The 16,303-nt window shown below is 49.9% G+C and overlaps 1 protein-coding gene across 2 annotated transcripts in view; it reads left to right on the forward strand.

Annotated features, from left to right (window-relative positions):
* The window catches only part of OPCML (opioid binding protein/cell adhesion molecule like), a 300,615-nt gene that overhangs the window by 28,830 nt on the left and 255,482 nt on the right, over positions 1 to 16,303 (forward strand). Inside the window, exon 1 of one of the 2 annotated variants that reach the window (XM_074894814.1) lies at positions 16,204 to 16,229. The exons of the other annotated variant lie outside the window; for it this stretch is intronic. The gene's annotated coding sequence lies outside the window, so the exon portion shown is untranslated. Of the gene's footprint in view, positions 1 to 16,203; positions 16,230 to 16,303 lie in introns of those variants that run through there. 2 annotated transcript variants of the gene reach the window in all.

Consider the following 16,303-nt stretch of genomic DNA (forward strand, 5'->3'; position numbering starts at 1 on the left):
GAGACAGAGTCTGGATTCTGTGGATAATTTATTCATAGTGAAGGTTTTGATCAGGGAGAACTTTGTAGAGTAGGGCTGATGGTTGGACTCGATGATCCCGAGGGTCTTTTCCAACCTGAATGATTCTGTGATTCTGTGATGGGTAGTGGGTTGCATTGCCCATGGGTTTTCCAAGTCCTGTGGAGGACCTGCCGACACCCTGTCATTGAGGTCAGGTGAAGATACGTGTCGGTGTACTTGTGAAACGCTACTCTTCTTGGTTTCCCCTTGCCACCTAACAGCTCTTTCTGCTGAGGACAGAGCAGCTTGCTAAGGAGTGAGAAATAACTTGTGAACCCAGAGGATGGCACCGCCACTGCTGCTGGAGAAGGAGAATGTGGGTGGAAAAAGCTGGTTTTTGGCTCCTCTCTGCCGATTGACTTCTTCTCCTCACCAGAGAGCAGAGGCTAATTGTTATTTGTAGCCATCTACATCCTTTGCTTTATTAGCAGAAAAGAGCAAGGGGACAGAAGATGGATAGGTCTGTGGTGCACCTTTGCCTCGTTCGGAGAGGCACGGTTCTGGAGGCATTTTTGCTGTGAGAGATGATGATTATACAAGGAGTTTTGCTTTTCCCATCCTCCCAAAAGCTGGCACCATAGTCGGCAGCTGTGTAGTGAAGCAGGGAAGAGAGATAAGATGGAGAGAGAGTAGCGCCAGGGAATGAGTTAGACCTGTAATAGAGCATCTTCCTTGAAAGAGGCTGTTACTGAAAATCGTTGGCTATTATAATGCACCGAGAGGAGAAATGAGGCAGTGGGTATGGCATAGGTTTGCATGGGGAAACTTTCATGTAGTAAAGCTTTTAACAGGGGCTTCTCAGCATGGCTAATTTGCCTGGAAAGCAAGGAGGCGTGTTTTGCCTGATGCCTGGCCATTTCCCATGTTTCACGTGGCGTACCTGCTTCGTGAGTCCTGGTGATGCCTTTGAGTGCGAGCCCTTGCATGAGGGATGCGCCTACACAGGTTTACATCACACTAAGTAAAAGCAAAGCCAATAAAATCTTCCCAGTGAGCCCAAACTCTATTTTTTTTCTACCCAACCTGAATGCTGCCCAAGGCATGGCTAAGGTTAAATCTTTCCTTTTCATCCCCGTCTTCTGTGAAGACTGGACGACTTCGCTAAGTGTGATTGGAGCAGTTTGTTTTTAAGCTCCACATAAGCACTATGCTGGATTTATAGCGTTTTCATTCTTTCTGAATCGACCCGCTGGGAGCCATTAAACTTTTATTGCTCTCTGCAGTTGCCTGGCCAGAGCGGGATAGAGCGGCCCTGCTGCTGGAAACGCTCTGTCTTCAGCTGCCGGGGTTGTGTAGGAGAAGAGGGAGGCCAGGGAGAGGCATTCCCACATGCAGGGCCACCCAGGGCTTTGCTCATCAGCTGTGAGATGCTTTGGGTGCAATGGTCTCCCAGTCCTCTACAAGGCAGAGCGAGACGTACGAGTACGTCCTGCTGTTTCCTGCCTCTATTGACTGAGAATATTGCTGCTCGTCTTCAAATGCTTGGAATGCAGGAGATTTAAGACTATTATTTTTGTTGCATCCTTGGACTGTCTAGCTTAGGAAGTACCTGGTGCAGGCTGACTCACACTGTGCACCTTGCCTGTGCTGGTGAGGACCTTGAAACGTGTCCTCCAAAGGATGCGCAGAACCACTGCTGGGGGTTCATCTGGGCGTGTTGCACGTCTTACTCATTTCATCCACAAACCTCATTCCTAAATACTAACAAAAGGAGCCTACCTTTCAAGGAGTGGGAAAAGTTTATTGCATTTTATAGTGTGGGGAAGGCAAAACATGGATACTGTAGCCTGAGCTACCTGACTTGACACTTTCTTGGTACAGGGAGAGAGAGTAGCCTCCCAGGGAGGGCGTTTTTCTCATCACAAAATAGGTTTTCAGGATAGGGGAGATGAGTGCCTTGTTCTGGTGCTGGTCCCTCTCCAGTAGTGCTGAGGCTAGATGACCGGCTTGTAGCTGGGGAAGATGTTTCCTACCCAAGAGAGAGGGACCAGGCTAGGAGCAGGGCTAGATCAAACTGAGAAGGTGGTCCCTGACCTGGGTCTCTTGCGTCTTAACTGCTGTCCCTCAAATGCAGCAGCTGAAAAAGTTTCTGGTAGGAATTTGTCTTGGCGTTGCAACCTGTGGCTCCTGTCCCACTCTTCCCCATGACACCCAGACCTTCATCACCGTGGACTTTTTTCTCCAGCAAGGCTTTTCTATGAGAGGAAATGGCATTTCTGGGTTTTTCTTTTTGGCTGAACTTTCTGCAACCCTTTCCTCGGGTTCCCGCGAGAGCCCTCCTTCAAGCTCGAGTGCGTCAAGTCAGGGATCAACCACCCCTGGGGCTCCAATACTGAAACCGAAACATTGGGTGACTGGAGTTCTGCAAACAATAATTGAACAGACCCATCGTGGACACTTTCCCCTGCTGAAGGAAGGTTTGCATTATCCTCTTGTAGCTCCGAGAAGGCCAGGCTGGGGTACTTCTGTCGGCATGTTTTCTAATTTAATTACTTATCCTTGTCTCAAATTGTTTATGGTACACTAGGCTATTAAATGTGCCATAAGCAAATGGCTCTTGAAAGAGGAAGAGGATTTATTTGTTTTAGCAACCACTCCAACAAAAGTCTATTTCCTCAGCTAATTAAGATTCCATTCGCTAATTTAAATGTTATGCTAATTAAAGCATAATTCTGAAACTGTAAAAAGGAACTTAAAAAAAAAAAAGGAGGAGAAAGAAAGAAGCAGCAAGTAAGAAAGAAAACTGGTTGGCCTTTAGGAATTACATTAAATTTATTGCGTTGTTGTAACAATGGTGAGCGGAGTAATTATTTCGTTTGCCTCTCATGCTATTCATGCTGTTGCTTTTATTCATTTTCCCCCCATTCTCGCACTTCATCTCATTAACACCCGTTCTCTCCCCTCTAATGGGCATCATCATGCGACGGTTTAAGATGAATTGTGAGCATGATCCTTGTGTTTCTCGATGAAGGGCCACACGGAGAGTATTTGAGCTTGTTTATCTTCCAACCCAAGCTGAGACAACGCTCCATGGCCAAACTCGCTTACGGAGCTACATTGTGCTCACTTTAATTAAAATATAAATAATCTAGTTTTGGGGAAGAAAAAAAAGCAAGAGTAAAAGGAGCAAAGTCTGTTTTGTTTTGTGTTTTCTTCATTAGATCTCGCTATATGGGAGAGACCAGGACTGACTCCTATTCTCAGTTCACCCATTGGATTCTTGCCATGTAACTTAGAAAATAGTATCACTGAGCTCTTAAAAAAGAGATTTAATTCACAGGAGACTTTGGTAAGATTGTCGAGCTGAAACTTAAATACGTCGGGGAGCAGGGCAAACTTCAATTGAAGTAGGGAAGCTGGACTTGCGGTTGTAGTTTTGGCTGTTGGTTGAATGCCAAGTGTGCAAGGTCCATTGCTCACCTTCAGTCTGGTTGATGCCGCTGAGGTTGATCACCCACCGAGGGCTGGCATGGTCCTGGGACAGCCGGGGACATGTCAGGCTGTGGCTTGAGGCAGGCACTAGAACTACAGCCTGAGCATCATCTCCTTGCTTTGATTTTCGCCTTGCTGGCCTTGCCCGGTCCAGAGTAGCCACAGGCAAGATTCTGACGTTTGCTCGAGCCTCCGGAGGCCATGATGAAAGAGCAGAGCTGTCTACAAAGTGAAGAGAAACCAAGTTATCGGGAGCAACTGTGTGCCTGTACTGGAAAGGAGATAATAAAAGGAGAAGGGGGATGTGAAAGATGAGCGTAAGGAGGCCTGTCTGTGAGGAGCAAGCTGTGAGCACCAACAAAATGGAGGTTGTAGCAGACCCAATTTATCCCCCTGTACGTCCTCCTTGCAGGCAGGCTCCCTGCCTTCCTCTGGGACCCTCTTTGCCCCACAGACCCATCCCTGGGGTGAGGGAGCTCCCCTGACTGCCGTGGCTTCCCCCACTCCTGGCTGCTCCATTTTGGGGGAGAGGATTTGCAGAAAGTTGCTTTGCAGCGTTGTCTTGCTGTGTTAATATTATTAATAATGAAAACCAGGCAGGAGTTTATTATTTTGCTTTAATTTATGCATTTGGGTTTTTTTAAGAGGAAACCAATTAAGATTCTCTGATGAGCCCTCCAGCTCCCAGCGGCTTTGGGAAACACTTGCCACGAACTGCATTCAATCTGCAGCCAACACCTTTGTGTGTGGTCCTGATAAATACATTTGGGTGATGCTTTAATAACTGAAAATGTCTCCTCCTGCCTCCTCCGCTACCTCCCCAGCCCTAATCCTGCTCGCTGCCAATACCTTGCCTGGCAGGCTGAGTGCCTTGGTAGTAGAGGTTGGACTGGTGCATACTGGAGTTTGTAGAAAAGCCAGGGTGAACTTGAAGGCAGGGCTGGTTGACTTTCTGCACTGCTCAACGGTGTGGGTTGTGAGTTTTTAGCTTGGGTGCAGAACTGTGGGATGTTGCCTGCATCAGCTTGGTGTGTTGCTTTGGGTGCTCCCAGTTGGACGTAGGCATCTTTGGGGTGTTGCGCCGTATCTGTGGAGGGATGGGGACGGAGGGGTGCTTGTTCCTGGGGCAGCAGCTGGCTCAACCTCTTTCCCAAACACCAGTCCCTCTGTCCATCCCTAGCTTCTCCCTGCAGCTGTGCTCCAGCCGTGGAGCATCTCCTCTCCATCCCAGCTCAGCTCCCCGATCCCTCGGTCCGGACCCACGAGCAGCACCTGCTGTTCCTGTCCTAGTCCACAGATATATTTAAACTTTGATCTTGATGGGAAGTGACTGGTGATACATTAAAGCCATATGTTTTAGATGGAACGGCGAGGACGTGTAAGCTCAGTGATATTCACATCTAGAGAGAGCTGGGAACTTGTAGTGCCACCCACGCTTGGTATTTCTGCTAGCTCTGCGAGGCTTACACAGCTGTGGAAGGCAGAGTGGGAGCGAGATCTTCTGCTTAAGGGATTTTGTAGAGAGAGATGGATTAGATAGATTTGATGGAAACTGATAGTTTATGAAAATGAATTCACCTGCATCTCAATTTGGTTCTTGATGCCAGAAGAGAAGAAAGAGAAGGAAAAAAAAAAAAAAAAGGCAGGAGGGGGAGAGAAAAAACAATCCAAAGTTAATTAAAGTGCAGTTTTGATGTGCTGTGCTGGACCGTTTTCTTTTTAACTGTTTAGCAAGAGGGATCTCTTCATGTCAGCTTGCCAGAGAGGAGCAAGCAAAGCGATGCCGCTTCTTGGGATCTCTCTTCATCTCCTTTGACTGCCTAATCGTTGGCTTAGGAGAATGAAGTGGGACTGTGTCAAAAGAAGTGAGGAGAACCGTATTGGCCATGGGTACTTGGCAGCATGAAAAAAAAAAAAAAATTGCTTACGATGGCTGTGTTAATCTCCGAGGCTATCGGAAGTATCCTGCCAGGAGTTGAATGTAGAACTGCTAATTCAGCACCCAGCTGGAGGAGGCTGCCATCTCCGCTGGCTGTCACACTGCTCCCCCGTGTTTGGCCACTGGAAGCTTTGGGGGGGAGCCAGATGTTGGGTAGGCATAAGAAAAAAAAAAACCAAAAACTTTTTCAAACTTCCCTGAGTCAGCAGGAAGATGGGAAGCCAAAAGATGGGCATTTCTGTTGGAGATGGGGAGGATTGCAGGGGACTTTCCATCCGAGTCATGGAACGAGCTGTGCAAGCCCAGGGAGGGAAATGGGACCGTCTGCATGTTGAAGAGCACAGGAAGAATCACAACCTGCTTTTCAAAGGTTTTTGGTAGGCAGAGGTACCCCTGCCTTCGGTGTGCCCTCAGCGAGGGCGCAGGCAAGGATTTGCAGTGAACCCCTTTGGAGTCAGGATGCAGGTGGCTGTTTGACCTTGGTCCAAGTGTTTTCAGGTGACAGGGCCGCTGGGACCGGTGGGAAATCTGGCTTTTTCCTGGCTCTGGGTGCTCAAGCAGGGCCTTTCCTTTCTTCCCTGGGATGGAAAACCCCATGAGCAGCTTCCCATCCCAGGGAACTTGTATACCTCAGTGGTGAAATCCTGTTGTCAAGGGCAATGAAGGCTAGATAGATGCCTGGAGTATCATCAGAGCAGCAAGATCAGGAGCTGAACCGTGTTCTTCGTTGCCATCTATCGATACTTATTGCTAAATAACTATTGGCATGGACAGGCACAGGCAGCTCCTCAAACTCTGCATGACCTTAGGCAAATCACTTCATCTCTGTGCTTCAGTTCCTTCATCTAGACAACAGGAATAATAATCCTTATTTTCTCTCAGCCTGTGTTTCTCTTTCAATATAAATATGAACTCCTTTGGGCAAGAAGTGTCTTTGAAAACATGTGAGGAATGGCGAGTGTTTGGAGGTGGTGTTACAAATACGACCAGGATCTTTATTAAGGGGCTATACACAGCTCCAGAGAGCATTTTTCAAATGAGGATGGGAGGAAAAAAAACCCACAGAAAGTTTAAAACAAAACGTGTAGGTAAATTGAGGCATGTAATTCTCACCTTGGCGTGCGAGAGAAGTGTCTTTACCTGGTTAGTTTATCAAAGGGAGGTTAAGAGGTGATTTGGTTGTGGTCTACATATTTCTCTGTGGGGGAGAAGTTGCTGAAAATAGACAGGTCTTTAATCTAGCAACAAAGAGTGTATCAGGCTCCAGTGTTGGAAAGGTGAAGCTGGACTCATTTACAATAGAAGTGGCGTCCAATTTTTGAAGAGAGGGTAATTAATCATTGCAATGACTTACTCTGAACCACAGCAGGGCTGCCGTAACTGGTAAGCTTTAGGCTTAAGGAAGAGGCTTTCTGAAGAGCTTTCAGGAGCTACAAGGAAAGTTAGGAGCTTGTGTGGGACCCACTGGCCACAGGACCAGGGGGATGGGGATGGCGCGGCCCCACGCTGGCTGCTCACTTCAGAAAGCCTGGGCTTGCTCGGGTTGGGGGGTTCACCCCAGTTTGGATGTCTGCAGGGTGCTTGGGTGTCCCCAGGTGCACAGAACAATAGTGGATGCATTAAGCACTAATCATTGCTGGCCCTCCAGGGATCAGGAGAGTCATGGTGCTTTTTATTTTTTTTTATTTTTTCTTATCCCTTTAAAAAGAGTTTTTAAAAATCAATATAAATAAATAAAGAGGCCATAAATCTAGGAAGACGCCCGCAGCTCCCTCCGGAGCCCTCTGCTTTCTGGGGATGAGTAGGAAGGGTGACAGAGCATTGACCTGCCCGAGATAGATGGAAGGATAATGGATAGGTGCTGGAGCAGCCAGCGTGCCCTCCAAGGCTTCAGCAAACGGGGCTCAAGGGGGGGTTGCAGCAGTGATGGGCTGCAGCATGTATGTTTTGCACCTGGTTTAAGATATAGGACATCCCCAGCTGGCTGCTCACCAGGGGAAAAGCCTGGCTTTAGGAGTGTTATGCTAATTTGGAGGGAGAGGCCAGGGATTGCTTGGAAAACAAAACCAAGCCAATGCAGATCTGAATAGCAGCCCCTTAACTCATTGCTCCCCCTTAACTCATCTGGTCAGATTTGCTTTCGCAGCGCCTGAGCTTGCAGCTTTGGGGGCACATGTTACTCCCAGTCTAATTTATTTGTGCTGAACAGCATTGCCTGCCTTTGGCATAGACGGGTGGAAGTGATGGGTACTTTTCTGCACGGGGACCCGTCCAAGCTTCCTCTCATTCCTTAGCAGGAGGGGTGTTTTCATGGGAATGGGTTTGGAAACATCCTACCTGTCTCTGGGAACTTGGGGTTAATAGTGAAGTGCATTACCCTGCTGTGGAAAGCTAACTAGGAAATCGTAGATTAATTGTGAAATGCAGTGCAGCGAGTCGTTTCCAGTGCTCCTTCATCCACGGTTGATGGTACAAGCTAGTTAAAGCTCTTCCCAAGGGGCAATATTTTCTTATAAAACAGGAGATGCTGTGCATGCCCCCTCCTGCCCTGGCCAAACAAACACTATCTTGGGCAAGTAAAGCATATGAGCTAGTTGACATATGCAGCGATACCCTTTACAATATGTCATCATCCCTATGGTGTGCAGCAGAGAAGCAGCTCTGCCTTGGCAAGAGCCCTTCCGAGAGGGAAATATTTATGCATGGCACCTCCAAATTTATAGCAGTGGGAGCGGTGGGTGCTCAGGGTATCCTTGCTGGGTCCCTGGGAGGAGAATTCATCCCTCTGTGTGCCCAGCGTGATCTCAGCCTGTTGCATGGCTCTCTTGTTCCCCTTCCCCCTCGCAGGAGGCTGTTTGTCTGTCTCTGGCACGGAGGATGTTTCTCGGGCTGGCCGCTGCCTGGTTTTGCAGCAAGTGCTGCGCTACTTGGTAATCATAGGCTGTTAGCAGCCTGCGGAGGGTAGTCCAGCTCAACACCAACACTGTAAGGAGAGATAATGGTAAATAACCAGCAGCTATTGGTGAAGGTTGAAGTAAAATAAATGGATCCAATTTTCAGTCCTTCTTTTATTTTTTATCTTATTTTTTTCTTGCTCCATCCTTTCTTCCAGTGTGACAGAAGAGCAGCTGGAGCTGGTGCAGCCCTGCACCCAAACTAAAGGTGCCCTAGTCTTTTACTTGAGTCTCCCCCCAGGTTTCAAGTTTTTAGGTGGTGAGGGGGAGGCAAAAAAAGCAATCTAACTTCTTGTCAAAGGATAAGCTGGGAAGGAAAATGCCTGATTGCTGCTAAGTGGATGGAGGAGGGGAAAGGGGGCTCAAAACGTCTCCTAATGTCTTAAATAAATCTTTTCCCTAGTCTTGCTGCCCACATGTAAACAAAATGCATTTTCAACCTGTTCTTTCTCTATCCTTGACATCGCAGCAGCAGTTTTTGCGAGAAGTCCTCGGGGGCTGTTGGTGGAAACGTGGTGGTGGGAAGCGAAGGGTCCCTGTGCCCAGTGGGGGCTGTGGGAATCACGCTGGGTGCTGCTCACTGACCTCTGCTTGAGGCTTTGAAATCAGTGTGATAAAAACATAATAGTTTCCCACCTTGCACATCCTCCTTGTCAAAGCAGAAACGCTTCTTCCAGGACCTCATCCAGGACTTAAATACCTCCAGAAATTCCTCTGCAGCAACTCGCTTTTCTGTTTTACATCCAGAAGCTCTGCTGTCAAGCTGCTTTTCTTCCTTCTCGCCATCTCTTTCTCATTACTGCCTGCTGGTTTTGAGGAAATGGGAGGATGCAATCCTGATTGCCCTGATGGTGTTTTCTGTCAAGCCCTGGGATTGCATGTTCCTGGCAGGGATGAGTAGGTGCAGTGACTGATCCCACTGTTGGCATAGGACAGGGGAGGCCCTGGAGCCCCTTGTCCTTTGCAAAGTATTTCTGGGGCCAGGGTGAGCTGCTGTGGACAATTTGGGTGCCAGGGCTGGGTGCACCCCTTTGCCACGGGGGATTGCTGGAGCCCTGGGTGCCCGCAGGTGTCACGCCAGCCCCTTTTCCATCCCTGCTCAGTTTCCCGAGACTCAAGAATGACAAATATGCAAAGCACGGTTTAATTAAACACGCAATGCACTGGCTCATTAAGTGGTTGCTCAGAGTAAAGAGAAAGCCTTGCTGACAGCCCCGTCAGCCTGGCCTCTGAAGCGTCGCTGGCAGGAGCAGGGGCCGAGGAGATGACTCACGGCCGAGCACAGCGTGATGCCCAGCGTGTTTCCGACGCCGTCACGGGCTCCTTCCTTGCCGCATGTGCCAAGCAGGGATGCAGAGGCACCACAGCCCCTCTCCCCAGCCCATCTTGGTGCCATGTCCTGCTCAGCTGTCCAGACAAGGAATAAAATAAATCCCCACTGCGTGCACAGGCTCTTTATGTGCTGTCTGCTTTTCCAAGTTTTCCCGCAAAAGCATGTCAGATTTCCTTGGAAACTTCTGAAACTTCCCGTCCTCGGTGTGAATCCTCAGTGGTGTTGAGGATGTCGTGTGCCGCAGAGCGGGATCGTTGCCAGTGAGCTGTGGTGTTGCCTTGTCTGTGTCTGGGTGTTGCTCGGGGGGCGCTTTTTGCAGAGATGCTGCGTGTGTGGTACCCACCACCAAGGAGCCCCCAGGGACAGCTGCCTGCGGGGGCATCATCCCCATTGCAAGAGGTTTACCTGGGTGTGGGGGTCTGCTGAGGCCGAGTGATGGTATCTACTTTTTAGCCCTTCAGAAAAGACAAGGGGAATCGGTGCATCAAATATCGTAGGGGAATCTTCTCAAACAGCAAGGTCATCTCCAAAAAGAGGGAAGATGGAGAGGCTCTTGGGCACCTTTTTACAGCTGAAGAGTTCCTTGCCTTAGAAAAGGCAGCCTTGCCGACCTTCCCCACCACGCTTTCAGAGGGGAAAAGCCCAGGCAGCTCTCGTGATGCCCAAGCCCTTTTCTTCTCCCTCTTTTGCAATTTTCATTTTCTATAAAACTAACCCCAGATCTCTGGTGAAGGGCGGCTTCTGCCGAACAGACGTAGGGAGACGAGAGGAAAAGGGTCTTCCCTCTCTTCTTTAAGGCCTCTCTCTCGCCTTTTCTTTTTCCTTGAGCCTTGGAGTGAAATTCCGCAAGGGCTCTGTGAAAGAGCACTCACACAAGACTCTAATTTCAGGTGTGAATATGGAGACGTTTTTCATTAGGAAACATATGGTGTTAAGGTTAAAAAAAAGAGATGAAGTTTGACAGCCAGGAACAAAGCAATGAAATAATAACTACAGGTGGGCAAAGCCTCCAGCAGGGTTTGCAAACAACAAAACCAAGCCAGGGGCGGTTCAGATCCAAGTGTTATTGTTACTTATTAGAGTTAGTGGAAAATTTTACGGGGGAAGAGTTTTTTTGACAGAAACTTGGGTTTTCATCAAAAGTGAAATTTCCATGGGAAGCGTTCACCTTCTGCGGGAAATTTGGGCATCTGATAGGAGACAAAGAAATAAAAAAGCCAAAAAAGGAAGTCAGCAAGCAGCTGAGGAATTCATATGATGAGTGGTGGATGAAGTGCCCCCCCCTCGCTAGTGCAGGGTACTGGGCAAACACAGACTGGAGAGGTAACTCATGGCTAACTGGGTTGACTGGTCACTCAACCTGTGCTGAGGAATAGCTGATCTGACCTTCAGCTCGGGGGATGCAGGTCGCTGGCTCCATCCCTGGTATCAAACACTGGTCTGATCTTCCCGTTAAAGCAACATCATCTTGAGTCAAATACAGGCCAATTTTCCCCCCTATAAGAGGAGCTTCTTTCCTTTGGGACTTTGTGGAAGTCTTCTGCCTCCTCATCTAATGCTTTATCCTTATCACTTGGCAGCGTTGCCTAACGGGTAGAGATCTAGACTTGGATGTTTGAGAGACAGCTATTCTCTAAAACATCTCTTATTCCTCTTTCTCTCTGCCTTGTAAAACGGGGTTAAAGATATTAATTTTCTTGGTGAAATGCTGGGGGAGATACTGATTAAAAGCACCAGGCGGGAGGTAGATCATCGCTCCTGGAGCATTGCGTCCAGCCTCCCATCCCTCCTCAGGGCTTTGGGAGAAAGTTGAGCTTGAGAGCCGAATGTCATTGCCAAGGCTCTGCTTTCTTCTCCGCTCTTTGAATGCCAGGTCCCGAGCGACACTGCAATTTATGGTGAATATTTTATACCTCCAAATGATGTTTTGTGGGATTCCACTCGTCTCGCCTGCTGTGCCTCCGTCAGTCTCGGAGGACGGCTGCCTTTGTTGTATGTGTCAAGCTTGACGAGGCGCCGTTTTTCCAAATGGATAATTCTGTTCCTTCACCATCGAGGAAACTGTTTCCTTCCTGGAAAGGCTGCTCTGTCACTTAAACGGGGCTTTGGCTGCCAGCGAGTTGACTGGAGAAAATATGTCAAATGCCTGCAGGTGACCTTGAGGAAAGGCATGGATGGGTGTGTTGAGGGGGTTGCCTGCCTTATTATTTTTTTTACGGTCCCTTTCGCAGCTTGTTGCAGCTGGGAAGAGCTTCAGTGCAGGTGGGAAGAGGGCAGATCTGTGGGTTATTGAACCCTCAAGGTTGTTTCCTTCTCTGTGAGGGCAGTGGCTGCCCCCCATATATATTTCTTCCCCTTAGCAGGCAGGGCAGTATGGAGAACAAGCTGCTGCAGGGGGGCATGTTTCTCCCCAAAAGGGAGAAAGCTCAGGGACTTTAAAAAAGAAAAATTGAAAAGCAGTATGTATTTAAATGTGAAGATAAATGGCATGAGAAACAAGTCACTAGAAAGACCTAAATCAGGAGATCAGATTTGGCGTGTGCTGCTCGTCTTCCAATATCAGCCGTTACCTTCTGCCTTGAGGTAGATAAAACAGGCTTGATGCTGCGTGTGTCAGCCTGGCGATAGCGGGGCCGGTCCCGTCGTGCACCCCTGGAAGGCGGAGGAGGATGGAGCCCAGCCAGCTTTGCTCGCTGCCGTAGAGGCTGGAGCATCGCGCTCCGCAGGTGGCTGCATCCCATCGCCCTCAGCGTGCGCGCTCCCACCACGTCTGCAAAGGGCTTTGACTTCAGGGACCTGCGGGAGGAAAGGTGCCATAGAAACATGAGTTTTATTAATACTGTGGAAGGTTGCCAGTCGTAATTAAAGCCGTGAGAAGCTCGGTGGTTTCACTTCACGGAGTTTGGTACAAATATTTCTGTTGGGTTTGATCCACGCTGCTTCATAGCCACTTGGTTTCACCTTGCGCTGCCGAGCTGCATGAGGTCTCCTTGAAGAACTTGGTGGGTCCTTGCCGAGGTGCAGCAGGGCAAAGTCTTACGTGATTTGAACACTGACAGGCCGGCCAAGTTCGCTCTCAGTGGGCCACGGTCTGCGTGCAAAGTTAGGATAAATTGGATGGGAGTGAAGTAACTTAGAAAAGTCAGTCAAGTAGCGCCTTGTGTGGGATTTCACCGGCATATTTCCCGCATATTTCTCTCTGTCTTGGAGAGGAGGAGTGTGGGGAAGGAGGTGGGGAAGGAGCAGACTAAGAAGAGGAGGCAACCTTTCGTAACTGCGTAGAGATCTCTCTCCTCCTTCCCCACTCTTGCAGCGAGCCATCTGCTGCAGCTCAGCAGGCTTTAGCCCAGTCAAACTGTTTTTTTTCCCCCCTGCCTCGTAAATCGTTGCTTGCAAATTCAGGCAGGTGTAATCATATCAGTTATAAATGCATCGTTTTGGAGGACCTCTTTGCAAACATGGTTTCTCTGGGGACTGAGGGTGTTAGCTTCATGGCACCTGCATTTAGCCCCCTAAAAGTTCAGTCCATGGTAGGTGCCCCAGTTCCTCCATAGTCACTAGAGAGACATGGGTGACCCAAGAGTTACCGCTCACTTTTTGCATCTCTCTTGACGGTAGAGGAAACCTGGAGGATTTGCTCGACTTGGCACCTAACATTTAGATGGCAAAATCTGAATGAGGTGACACTTGGTGGGGTTTTAGGAGGAGATCTTCTTCCTATTTGAGCGAAAACTGAAAGGAAGGACAAACTGAGATCTGTCTTCAGGCTCCTACCCTTAAACTTTGAAGTTGGCTTTAATCAGCTCCTGAGGAATTGTGCCATCCTTCGTGAACTCCAGGGAACGGAGATGATGGCTTAACCTCAGTACACAGAAACATTTGGTACAGGATGTAGTAACTATGATATCATCCTTGTGACAACAGATGGCTCATCCCCAAGATGATGAGAGCCTCCCCTAAATTCTTAAAAGTCTTCTCTCATCCACACCGTTGAGCTCAGCCTGTTGGATCCAGCCTACAGACGCAGTCCCGCTGCTCTTCCCCTCTGTTCTGCGAGTTAAAGATATCCCTGAGCTCCGCAACGATGGTTTGAAGGTGGGTTTCTTGAAAGCGCCGCCTTCTTCCTCAACAGCGGCTTCCCAGCCGCGTGCAGCGGGGTTAAAAATGGAGAAAAAGATGAAGAGCTCCTTCCATCTGTTGCCCACCTCCCCTTGCAAATCAGATGGGAAGGCGGCACAGCGACTGCCTGCATTGCGGCTCCCCTCCCCGCAGCAGGCAGAGCAAAGGGGGCACAGCTGAAAGCGCGCCCGTGGGAGTCTGAACGGTGAGGGATATTTTTAACGCCGTTCCCCGAACGTGCAGTCGGCACCGGCAGAAAGTGCCAGATTGCCAGCCCAGCCAAGAATTTCAGGCTTGCGAATCGTCGGGGAAAGGAGCCTGAGGCGTGAATTCAGCGTGCCGCGCGTTTTCCCAGAGGCGTGTGTGCTGTGCGGGGACCTCCTGGCTGCACGGAGGGGGTTGGAGCATCCCTCCACAGGCAAGTCCTCCTGCACCACGCAGAGGACACCCCTGTTTGGCCCAGACGTGGGCTTCAGGGCAGTTTTCCCCTCTGAAGTGTCGCCTGTTCTGCAAATACCCTCTCCTCGGTGGCCATGTAACAGGGTGGGACCCATCACCCGTCTTGGGTCCCTGAGGATGGTTAATGCAATGAAGTGGTGCCAACCTAGCCAGGGTTTTGCTGTTTCTCCCCCAGAAAGGGACAGCTGACAGCCAGCTGCTTCCTCCTCTGTGGCAAAAACGGGGTTTTTCCTTGTTTCTGACCTAGAAATTGGGCCAGCCACCTAAAGGTGAAAAGCTCTGCATCCTATTACCCATCCCTGGAGCATTTTAATCTTCTGAACCGAAGATCTTTTGATCTAAGCAGCTCTGTAGCGCAGCCCGGTCTGGCCAGGCGGTGTTGAATGTTTAAAAACCCTCGGCTGCTCTCGCTACAGGGGAGCGATGCAGGCTTGAAAACGGGTCTGCGGTTCCTCTCGTGGCTGAGTTGTGCGGGGGGGACGCTGACACCTGCCAAACACCTTGGGGGCCACTTAGCTGTCTAATATCCATGTTCCTGTGCTGTTTTTCATTGTCTCAGGGTACAGCAGCATCCCTGGGGCTTGGGGCTGCTCTCCAGCGATGGGGCAGGAGTCAGGAGTGCAGCCATCCGTGCTGACCCTTTAATTTCCTCAGAAAACCCCTGCCTGCTTCTCAAGCTGGCCAGCAGCTTGAAAACCCACCAAGGATGGGGAGCTGCTGTCCTTGAGGCAATGCTGGCCAGGTGCTGGCTGTTTTTCTGGGGCTTGCTTGCACCCCTCAAACTGTGCTGTCTGCTCCATGGCTCTCCCCAAACCCCGGAGCAGAAAGCTCATGGGGGGAGAGTCTCGCAGCTGATGCCGTGTCCTTAGAGCCACTGCAAGAAAAACTTCATTTCCAGCCTCCAAAGCTGCACGTCGAAGCTACCTCTTCAGCAGTGAGGAGTATTTTTTGTAGAGCTGTTATCTGCCTGCTCCTGCATGCACCGAACGGCATCTGAGCCGCCGAGATGTTTGTCTAATGCCTTCTCTGCGTAAGCGCTTTTCTTGCTGCAAACAGGCGCCGTTTGCTGGCAGCTCAGAGAGGTTTTAGGGGATGCTTCTGTGGCTTGAGGAGGGAGCTGTGGCCTGGCAGGGCACAACCTTGGACTCTGACCTTACAGCGCCTTTGCACAAGGGCTTGGTGCCTGATGAGGCGGCTGCTTTAGTGCTGCGTGGCAGATCGTTGCAGGAAGATCAGCTATTATTGGAGTTGGTGCAGATGATTCGAGCGATGATTTGCTTCTCTCTCAAAATACAATTAGTCACTTCCACCAGCGCAAGGGAGAGCAAGGGCCTGAACTATTTGTGGCTTCAAGCTGAGGAAGCTGAAGGATTGAGTCCTCCGGCTCCTTTGCCCCCGGTCTGGACAACTCGGGATGAGCTTTGCCTCCCGGTGGCTTTTGTTGCTCACACTCAAATCGTGCTCTGTGTTACGCGGCCGCCTTAGCACCCTTACATTTCCAGTTGTGCCCTGGGTGTTGGGTGAGGTGGTGGAGGCAGAGGATGGGCGTTGATGGAGCCAGTGGGCTCCATCAATGATGCTGCAGCAGTAGGGGAGGGGGAGAGAGAAACCACTTGCCAGAACGCAGCACTGAGCGACTGTTATTTTGTTGTTCACTAGACTGGAGAAGGGCCGTAAGCAGTTGTAATTCTCCCCTTCCCTCTGACTGGTGGCGTTGCGACGGTTTGGGCTCAGCCATGTCCTCTGTGCCGTTGCCAACTCTGCACCCGGGACCGTTTCTCTCCTCGGCAGGAGCTAAGGAGGAACTTTGTCGGCTGGCAGGCTGCCTCCTCGCTTCGCAGAGGCGTGCTGGCTGCAGCTTTGCTCATTTGTAGGTGAGCTCTGGCTCGGCTGGAGCCAGCGGAGTCATGCACCGTGCCAAGAAGTTGCTCGGGTGAGATTTTTTCCTGGTTTGATACCCGGTGTTGGGTGCCTTAAAGGAGCCGCCTTCTCTCTGCATTGCACTCT

The sequence above is a fragment of the Strix uralensis genome, chromosome 26, assembly GCF_047716275.1.
Source record: "Strix uralensis isolate ZFMK-TIS-50842 chromosome 26, bStrUra1, whole genome shotgun sequence".
Classification (NCBI taxonomy): Eukaryota; Metazoa; Chordata; class Aves; order Strigiformes; family Strigidae; genus Strix; species Strix uralensis.